The sequence below is a fragment of the Phalangium opilio genome, unplaced genomic scaffold (genome assembly GCF_054372755.1).
Source record: "Phalangium opilio isolate 3A_F unplaced genomic scaffold, DU_Popi_V2 ptg000230l_1, whole genome shotgun sequence".
Taxonomy (NCBI): Eukaryota; Metazoa; Arthropoda; class Arachnida; order Opiliones; family Phalangiidae; genus Phalangium; species Phalangium opilio.
Genome location: NW_028324221.1, coordinates 1,811,996 through 1,822,807, shown reverse-complemented (window position 1 = coordinate 1,822,807; position 10,812 = coordinate 1,811,996).

Genomic DNA, 10,812 nt, shown 5'->3' with positions numbered 1-10,812 from the left:
GTAACATTTTAAGTTATTTATAAAATATTAGCAACCTAACTCAAACCTAACCTAATCCAACCTAACCCAACCCAACCTAACTTAACCTATCCTAGCCAAACCCAACCCAACCTAATTTTACCCAACCCAACCTGAGTAAAGTTAAAATATTGTCAAACTGAACGTAAATATTGAATGTCATTGACACCAACAGTTAACAATTACAAAGTAAAACTTGTATTTGCAAATTTTCACCATATTTACGCTAATAACTTTTACGTAAATCCATTTTTATCCTAGTAATGAACGAAAGACAACGAATTAATTAGAAATAAATCATATTTTACTTTTATAATATTTTCTGACCTTTCTGGGAATCAAACCCACGATCCTTCACATCGCTGTATAACGCCTTATCCACTATGCCACCAGATCGCTGAGGCCTCTAATGTTTTAGATAATTTAATTTTTTACGACCTTTTTATTATACACTGTCGGGGGATTTTGACTGGAGGATTTTGTCCAGAGCAGGGGGGATTTTGTCTAGAGCGTGGGGGGATTATATCAAGAGCTTGAGAGATTTTGTCTAGAGCGTGGAGGGATTATATCAAGAGCTTGGGGGATTTTGTTTAGAGCGTGGGGGATTGTATCAAAAGCTTGGGGGATTTTGTCTAGAGCGTGGGGGATTATATCAAGAGCTTGGGGATTTTGTCTAGAGCGTGGGGGGAGTTTGTACTCTTTTCTCGCATGGGGAAAATGACCGGGGGACTTTGTTATGAGAGAGGGGAGATTTTTTACGTTTTCAAAAGTGGGGGATTATGACCGGGGGTCTTGGGGGTATTTAGTCCGTATACCAAAATTTTTTGTTGAGCAGTTAATTTTGAATGACAATTACTACAATTCACGCTACTGCTAAATATAAAAAACACAATAAAACACTGGACTCAGCACGGTTTTTAACGGTCGCGAGTCATCAGAGTTTCGCCGTAGTTGACCGTTTTATTGGCGTAGCTATACAGGGCTTGTTCACTCCCTTAAAATAGGTTTTGTGTTAATTCGCGGTTACGCGGTTACCGTCGTCTGCTATTGTCTATGCTAGAACTTCCTCGATTTGTGTTTGTAGTCAGGACAGAGTAGCTGGTAATGTTTTAAAAGGTATTTGAAGGTATAATATGGATTTAAGTAAGGTTATCGAAGCAACAGAAGAGCACATAAAACTAGATAAGTTTAAAACAAATCTCGGTAATTTAGCTATAGCTAGAGCAGCTTGCGTCGTGATGCGCGTCATCGAATGGGCTATGGTTAAACCAAGGAGCATAAATGTCTGAACTACTTTCAGTCGCGAGTTTGCAAGTCCATCAGTCACTAATAGACTAAATAGTTTTTGGCGAAACTTTGATGTCCGCGTTTTTTAACACAGGCTCTATGGCCACTGTCATACTTTCCCTCTCATCCACATTTGGTTACACCTATCTGTCTTAAAAATATCTAGGAATATTTCTTGAATACGACGCTGGAACCGTTATCTTAAATAGTATCCCAACACCTGCTTCAAATAGCGTATCATTAACGTAAGACAAAACAGAGGCGTTGAGTACACTGTGTTTGACCTAAAATATATTATTGGAATACACTATGTTAGGCTTAGCCGAGTGTTTGTGTGATAACACTCACAGTTTAATGTTTTACGAAGTTCATTATCACATGAGATCCAATGACGCGAATAATTATTTCGCGAATAAGTATTTCGCAGACTTTCTTTAATTAATAAAACCATAAAACGTTTGTAAGTTCTACATTTTGTAGGCGAAGGATAGTGTTAAATGCTAAACAATATTTGTAGAATCTCGAATAAAAAGAAAATGTTTGAATGATATGGGTTTCAAATTATTTTACGTAGGTTTAATATAATTAATATTTTAAGCCCAGCATAAGTTTCCGGCTATTTATATCAATCTAATCTAGGACTCCAGTCCACTAAGTTTTAAGTTCACCATACCAGAAGCCGCCGGGGACTCCTTTAACTCCCCCTCACAGAAGGGACACTCCCACTTTTGGGTACAGCGCCGAACCCCAATTCTTCTATCGCTTTCTTTAGTAAATCCCTGTTGAAAGAGAGAGAGAATGGTAAAATAACTATCTTGTTATAGATTTATATGGTTTTCAAAACCCCGCCAATTATGTCAATAAACCAAACACAGCCATATTTAAAGGAGGTAGGAGATGGAATATATGTAAATAATGAATCTAGTTTCTCTCTTTAAATCTTTTTTTTTATTTTTTTTCTTTTCATAAATAATAAAAAAAAACTTTTTGTTATCGTTAACAATTTTTGGGATACCAATCCCCGGCGCCAGAGCACATGAAAACTACATCATTTTTGATGTAGTAAATGCTACCCCAATAGTAATAACATCTACTATTCATACAGTAGAAAACTATCGAGCGAGGGGCTAGCCACTTACGAAATATGGTGTACAAGCCTTAAGAAATATATTTCAATATTTCGAGGAATATCGTAATATTGAGAAATATCGGAAATATAGGGAAATATCTGAAATAACAAGAAATATTGGGAAATAATGAGAAATATCGGAAATATGTGGGGAAATAATGAGAAATATCGGAAATATTGGGAAATAATGAGAAATATTGGAAATATTGGGAAATAATGAGAAATATTGGAAATATTGGGAAATAATGAGAAATATCGGAAATACTGGGAAATAATGAGAAATATCTAAAATCTGTAGAAGTATCAGAAATATTGGACAATTGTAATTTCAAATGAGGATGATTCTATTTTGTCGTCTGCTTAAAGCCTAATGCAAGTACTCAATAGGATACTTGAGGACTAATCACGGGTAAAAATAGTATATAGTCTTTGGCAGCCGCCATTAGGAACGCGGATTATGTTGTATTACCTCACATGGCGCCACCATCATTTCTTCTACTTCTCCCCCCCCCACCTCTACGTAAAAGTTGACGTTGCAGCTAATGCTTAAAAAATTAATCTATGGAAATCTATAGAAATATCATCGGAAATTCGGGGAAATATGGCGAAATCTTGGTGCAGAGATTTGTATTTTCCTCAACATTTTCTGAGGGAGGCGAGCTACTCTAAAAGGTTTGTTAGTTCGTGATTCAGAAAATTCCCTGGTTATGCCTAAGGGGGTCTCGATCCGTCTTCGGTTTGAGAAAAGTTTTGGGCGGCCTTGAAGCGTCGTCTGCTTTATGTAACGTTGAGATATTATCCAAAGTTGCAGCGAGAATCTTTTACATTTGAAATTCAGATTGTTTCTAATTAGTTTTCTTAAATACTAATATATGTTTTGGTTTTAATATGGTAGCATTAAAAATAAAAAATACCATAAGTTTATAAGATATGTTCCATAAGTATGACACTTCCTGCACTTCGTAATGCTAGAGAATTACTAAGAGCTAGCATGAATCTATATAACTGTGAATATACAGCTGCGTTACGCTGTCTAACCTCTCGATAAGGTTTGGGCGGGGCTTAGTGAAAGGAGATATCAGTCACGTGTCTGCTAGTGTTAGGAGCGGGAGAAGGGAGGGGGATTTCGAAACGTCACTTCCTCTCGTCTTGTGATTGGCTATTAGAGCTACGCAAAACGCGTCAAAGCTACGAGGGTAAGACCGAAAAAAAATGGACATGATAGAAGGGGCATATGATAGAGCTGTATATTCATAGTTATATAGATTCATGGAGCTAGTTCGAGAACGAAGCAAGAACTGACTACACTCGATTCATTTACTAAGCCTTTGACAGAGCTTCACTAGGCGTCACTTTACGAGAATATAATTACCAGTGACAAACTTATGGAACATATCTTATGAACTTATGAACAAATGAAATCTTTAAACAATGGAACTAAAAAAGTTTTGAATTGAATTGATATTAATACTGAAAACTTTTATAATCAGAAAATAAGGTATCTTTGAATTCAAAAGTTGTCTTTTAAAAACGATTCCAACTTCATTTAACCGTATAGGTTGTAGATTATTGTTATGATGATGGTTGATAGAATTAGAAATATCAAAAATGCTATTAAATAATAGAATTAATCAGAAATATTAGAAATACGAAGGAATATTAGAAATACTGAGAAATATTAGAAATACGAAGGAATAAGAGAAATACGACGGAATAAGAGAAATACTGAGAAATATTTGAAATACGAACGAATATTAGAAATGCTGAGAAATATTTGAAATACGAAGGAATAATAGAAATACTGAGAAATATTAGAAATACGAAGGAATAATGGAAATATTGGAAATTTAAAGGGAATATCGTGAAAATATTGGAAATTTTTGGAGAAATATCGTGAAAATATTGGAAATTTTTGGAGAAATATCGTGAAAATATTGGAAATTTTTGGAGAAATATCGTGATAATATTGGAAATTTTTGGAGAAATATCGTGAAAATATTGGAAATTTTTGGAGAAATATCGTGAAAATATTGGAAATTTTTGGAGAAATATCGTGAAAATATTGGAAATTTTTGGAGAAATATCGTGAAAATATTGGAAATTTTTGGAGAAATATCGTGAAAATATTGGAAATTTTTAGAGAAATATCGTGAAAATATTGGAAATTTTTGGAGAAATATCGGGAAATAAAGAAATACAAAAATAATAGAAATAAATCGGAAATATTTGGAAATAAGAAATTTGGTGTACATTTTTTGGGGAAGTGAGTAGCCCCTCGTCTGTTACATCAATAATACAAGTTCGTACAAAACCAAATTTTCAGGATGTTATAAGCTTGTACTTAGATAGCTTTGAAAATGGCCGCCGTGAATGCTAGGTACAGTTTATTTCACAATGTTGTTGGAAAATTATGAAAATTTATAGATATTATAATGAAAGCTGTTCCAACCTCATAGTAAAATATTGTAGCCATTCATGAGATAGTTTGGCCGCCATGTTGGAATGTCATTTAGATACAGTATACTTTTCAAAAATTATGAAAATTGGTAAATATCTTGTTGAAGAAGTGTAGCGCCTACTTAAGGCCTCTGACATGCAATTATTGTGAAAAAATCTTCAGGCTGACGAGATGAATATGAACGAACTGGTAGAGATTTGTTTTAAATCTAATCTTTAACAACACGAGAATGTATAAACCCCCATATTAAATTATATACCCTAATCAACATGTTGAGAATTGCAGCTTTGAATAACTTTTCTTTCTTTCAGAATTTAGGGTAATAATTTTCGAGGGGCCATTTTAAAGTTGGCGTTGATAATATCGATTATCGACTTGGAGATGGCTATTTTTGGTGTTTATTACGTTAATGAAAATCATCTACTCAATATAGGAATTTCGAAAAGATGTATATGTTTGAAATATATTTAGTATTTCCAGCAGTCATTTTCCAAGATGGCGCCAAAACTATCAGTATCACGTCTTAAATATTCAATAATGATGTTTAGACGGTCTTCAACAATAAATTTACTAATTTTCATAACTTTTGAAGAATATACTGTATAGAAATGACATTCCCGGCGGCCATTTTCCAACATGGCGGCCAAACTATCTGACGAATGGCTTCAATATTTTACTATGATGTTTACACAGCTCTGATTATAATATCTATCGATTTTCTTAATTTTCCAACAACATGGTGAAATATACTGTACCTAGCATTCACGGCAGCCTTTTTCCAATATGGCGACCAAACTATCAAACACAGAGCTGTTAAATTTTTCTATGATGCTCATGTGGTCCCAGTCATAATGTGTACCAATTTTCATAATTTTTGAAGAAGAATGTGGAATACGTTGTAGCTGGCATTCCCGGCGGCCATTTTCCAAGATGGCGGCGAAAGCTCGTGCTCTACAGCAGGGGACTTTTAGTATACTTTTTGTTGGGTCGAAAATAACACATGTACCAATTTTCATCTTTATGTCCAAATGTTCTAGGTCAAACCCTAAAAGTTCTAGGTCACACCCTAAATGTCCTGGGCTAATACCCTTTTCCTCACCACATCGACAGTGCACAGTGACCTCATAGAGGGCTTAACTGAAAATCCCCCTCTCTCGCTCCGACTCCGTGTTTTTATTATTTTCGCAAACTATAGTTTATATAATAATATGTCTATTGTTGATAATACTGAACGTTAGTATGTTAAACTTCTCTATATGAATAATATGAAAAAAAAGTTGTTAATTTAATATTATCGACGCTGTGCAACTAAATTTTTCTCTTGAAATTTTATAAAGGGCCCCCAAATCTTCCTTAGCCTATCTGTAAAAAAATCCTGGCGGCGCCACTGGATTGGGGGTTGTGAATTTTAGAACATTCAAGGCGATTCGGTTTTTTCATGAATCTTGAAAAGCCTATTGAAAAAAAACATTTTAACGACCGTTTCCGTTCCTTTTTTTAATTTTTTAAAATGCAAACGATCTACCCCGTTTTCCGGTCCCTTTAGAGATCCAGCGTTCATGGGCTGAAGAAGTCACGCCCCACTCAAGTCAAAAAGACTTACAAGAGAGGAGCTCGAGATTTCTAACAGTGTTAGGAAAGGGGGAAAAACGAATCCCCTATCCATGGAGTTAGGAGTTCCTACCCCAGCAGAGACGTACGCTATACCAACTATTGTAATTGTTTACTTCCTAGGTTAATTTAATGGACTTCTGATATTACCGATAACGCTGATCGCTTCGAAGTGAAAATTCGGTTTTGGTCGCGCTACTTACTTTCCTTTCCTAAAATTAAAAAAGATTTGGATAAGATGATATTTGTATTTTCCCACTAATCTACCCAAAGTCCAATGGAACCCACGAAGTGATATCTAGTTTATTAGGGGGAAGGTTTAAGATGCCTAAGTATTCGCGCGCCATAGTCCCAGTCCCCCTTTCAAAATGCAAGGGGGGACGTGTAAAAACTAGGGATGAACCGGTACCGATACCATATCGGTATTGGCACCGGCACCAACACTCGGGGTTTCTCGAAAGTATCGGATCAGTTGGTTTAACATGATACTAAACCGATATGCGTTAGATGGCGCTACATTTTTAGATCTTTCAGTACTATTGGAATACGTTACCTCATGTTTATGATGTTTATGATGTTTTTGATGAAGGTTGATGCGTTCTTTGACGTTGTAAAGCCTTCAAAGATCGGTAAGAAAGGATCTTTCCCGCAATGTAATGGCTTTTTCAAGGTGTAACCATAACGACAAAAATATTCCAAATGAGTTAGACTGCTGATATAAACTGCATTTCCTTTGTTGAAGATACCATCCAAGTCACCTTTCAACTCATTCGGGAGTTTTTTCCAACGTCTTACGTATTCTTTAAAGATGTCCTGACGGGTTTCCTGTCGATGGAAATTTTTGTTTGTACCAGGGATAGATTTAATTTTAGAAGTAGGAATGGAGAACGGTTAGTATTTATTTCAGTCCGTCTCAAAGCCCAGTATAGAGCCCCTCCCTCCAACACGTAACGAAAAGTTTAAATTATCTTATAGGCTCACTTAAAACGTTTTGATGACGTTGCTGACGGGGACGGCGAAAAATATGTAATTCCTTTTCCCTCTGTCACTATGGCCCGCCTCTCCTTTCATACCCTTCCGTCCCGTGGAACGGGGTCCGGGACTTTGACGTGCGACTACATTACTCTGTTCTCCATTAATACTTCTAAAATTAAATCTATCCCTGTTTGTACTCAACATATAAATGAAATTTTTTTAACCTACACTGTAAAACATTACCATAAAATTTACTGTCAAAGTACCGGCAGCTATAACTGCCAGTATTTTTTTTTCACTAATAAAAAAACCATTGCAAAAGGATAGGAAAAACGCGACTGGCAGGAATTTAAATTCACTGCTTTATCGTAATTAAGATTTTAATTAAATGAAATTAATTTTCATTGAGTATGAAAGAAGAGGCGGGTCATAGCAACAGAGGTAAAAAGGAATTACATATTTTCCGCCGTCCCCGTCAGCAACGTCATCAAAACGTACTTTAAGCGAGCCAATAAGATAATTTGAACTTTTCGTTACGTGTTGGAGGGAGGGGCTCTATACAGGGCTACGAGTCGGGTCTAGTAAATTTGAATGTACCCAAAACGTAATCTTCGCATTTATGCAACATTTTGCGTTCCATGATACCGTAAACTAAAATCTTATTCGTGAGTACGAAACTTTATGCAACCGGCTTGGGAGAGCTAATTTACTGTAATTTACGCCTACCGATTGTCGTATATTTGAGTTACAATCTTAATGGGATATAACTTATGACTATCTGAACTTCAAGGATCAGAATCGGTTTAAAACAAACAAACTCATCAAAAACTTTTAATTTTACATGATAAAATTACACTAGACATTATTAAAATTGGCCAGAGTGGTTCTCTCTCTCCCTAACTTATTTTTGCTTCTTCCATGTGAAAGTAATATTAAAATGTAGTCGAGGGGATGTTCACTACATCGTTGCCAATTTTAAAATAATCGAAGGGATATTCACTAAATCGTTTATGGTCGAGGGGATATGTACAAGTTTATAAGATGAGTGATGCATAACCCTATGTACACGTTTATAAGGTGATTACCTGCGATTGCCAAGTCACGATATTTTTGATACGAACAAAGATGTATAATAATGATAGAGTCAAAGCATATTGGTTATTAATTCGGAAAAGGACTTAATTTATAACATAATTGTTCAATTGGCGATTGAATAAGAAGAAAATGACAGACTTGGCTCTACATGGGATCTCAGAACGTTTTACGGCGGAGAGGGCACGAGGCGAGGCGTGGCCCATTTTTGTACATGTTAATGTTTTTCATAGGATCTCACTTCTTTTTGTAGACCCTCTCGTTACACTTCGGTAGTTATATTAAAACAAGACCCTCTCGTTGTACTTTGTTTGCAAATATAATTGCTAACGTTTGTCATATTTACGCTGAATTACCCCTTTCGACCGAGGTGAAACCCTTATTGTCGACGGGTGACGGGAACTTTAAAGGGAGGGTCCAATTTAAATTAAGGCAATACCACAATCCTCTCTCACGCTTTAAATATATCGAGCAAACGTAAACCACAATTCACAAAGCTTAACCTCACCTGTAGAATTAAATGCAATGCTTAAACTTACTATTATAATCCCCATACTTTTAAAAACACGAACGAAAAATATCACTTCACCACAATTCTCTCAATTCAATGACGAACGAAAAGTTTTATACTGCCAAAGGCATAAAATAACCATTTCTTCGGTTGGCTCTGATACAACCATTTCTTCGGTTAGCTCTGACATAACCATTTCTTCGGTTAGCTCTGACATAACCATTTCTTTGGGTAACTCTGACCATATTCAAAATCGCGAAAAACTACTACTACCACCTGCTACCACCACACCCACCACAGGCTCGCGGGACAAACTAATAGCCTCATCGTAAATCTACGATGTACGATGTGGCTAAAAAATGTATGCTAGTCTAGAAATGGCATCTTCTAGTGTCGTGGTCGCTGTATTTCGCGCATATCGAATTAGGCAGGCATTTCTCAAGTTTATGTGGCAGTCTTCGTAACTTTACAGTGTATGATAAGACATTGTATCGCCTTAGTTGGATGTTGTACAACCTTAGCACATTGGAAACCACACGGAGTAATGCAAAATGATGTTTGCCCTTGTTGAACTATCAAAGCGGTCACTTTTTTACCAGTTCCCTTTTATCCATGGAATCGCGTGCACGTCCTTTTAGCGTTACACCAGGAGTTCATAATAACCCCACTTCGGGGGGGGGGGAAGTACGAAACTTGCCATAGAGCTAATGGTAAAAATCGCGAACAACAAGATTTTGTCGTTGCGCATATAAAGGACTAGCCTGTTGATGGACATACAACTTTACAGTAGATTGTAGTAGTATCTATACTCCTTGGTTTTCGTTCCAAAACTTGGCAGGGATCTCCGTCGTTAAAAGAAAAATGGCGAGTATGTGGACGTAGAAACACGATGGAATTCTTATATTAAAGATACTGGGAATCAATTTGTCCATACCGTTTTAATTTAACCACGGAATTCTCACACATATCACAAGAAAACAATAATGACTATCGTTTAAATGTTTTGTTGAAAACTAGAAACCATCACAAAGCCAACTTCTTAGCCAAGGCTTAATGTACACCGCGGCTGCCCGCGCGCCGTGCCGACAGACGTGAAACGCGACTCGCGAGCCATTTTCGCTCCCAAAATCACAAGATAAAAATAGTGCTAGCCCGGAATATGGGAAATTAATGCGCGTGGGCGCTAAACATTGGGGTAACTATTTCTTTGGGAGTTAAGCGGTGTATAAATCCGCTGAGCTTTACGGCGAAACTTTGTTGTTACGGGCTTTTTAACCAGTTTCGTACTTCCCCCCCGAAGGGGGGTTATTATGAACTCCTGGTTACACTAAACTATGCTTAGCTCATAATATTTCCCTGTAACCACACCTTGCCTCTACGATTTTAGCGAATTATTTTTTCGAAATAAATATTAATAAATAAATATCAATAATGATTTTTTTTTGAGGTTTCAATGCGAATTGGGCTCTTACGTCCGCGGCAAGGATGCGATTATTCAGGGTTCAGTATGTGTGTAAGCAGGGGAAGGAAATGAGGTTTACTTGGGAGGTGACGGACGGGGTGTGGGGGTCAAGTCACCTCCGGCGGACACGGGGCAGTCGGCACCTATAGCATGGATGAAGGATGCGCGTGAAAAACATTCGACGCTCTACAGGATGTGCAACTCCCTATACTAAAAAGTAGACTAGTCGATACTAGCACCGCCTGGCTACCAGCGCTGGAAACCCTCGC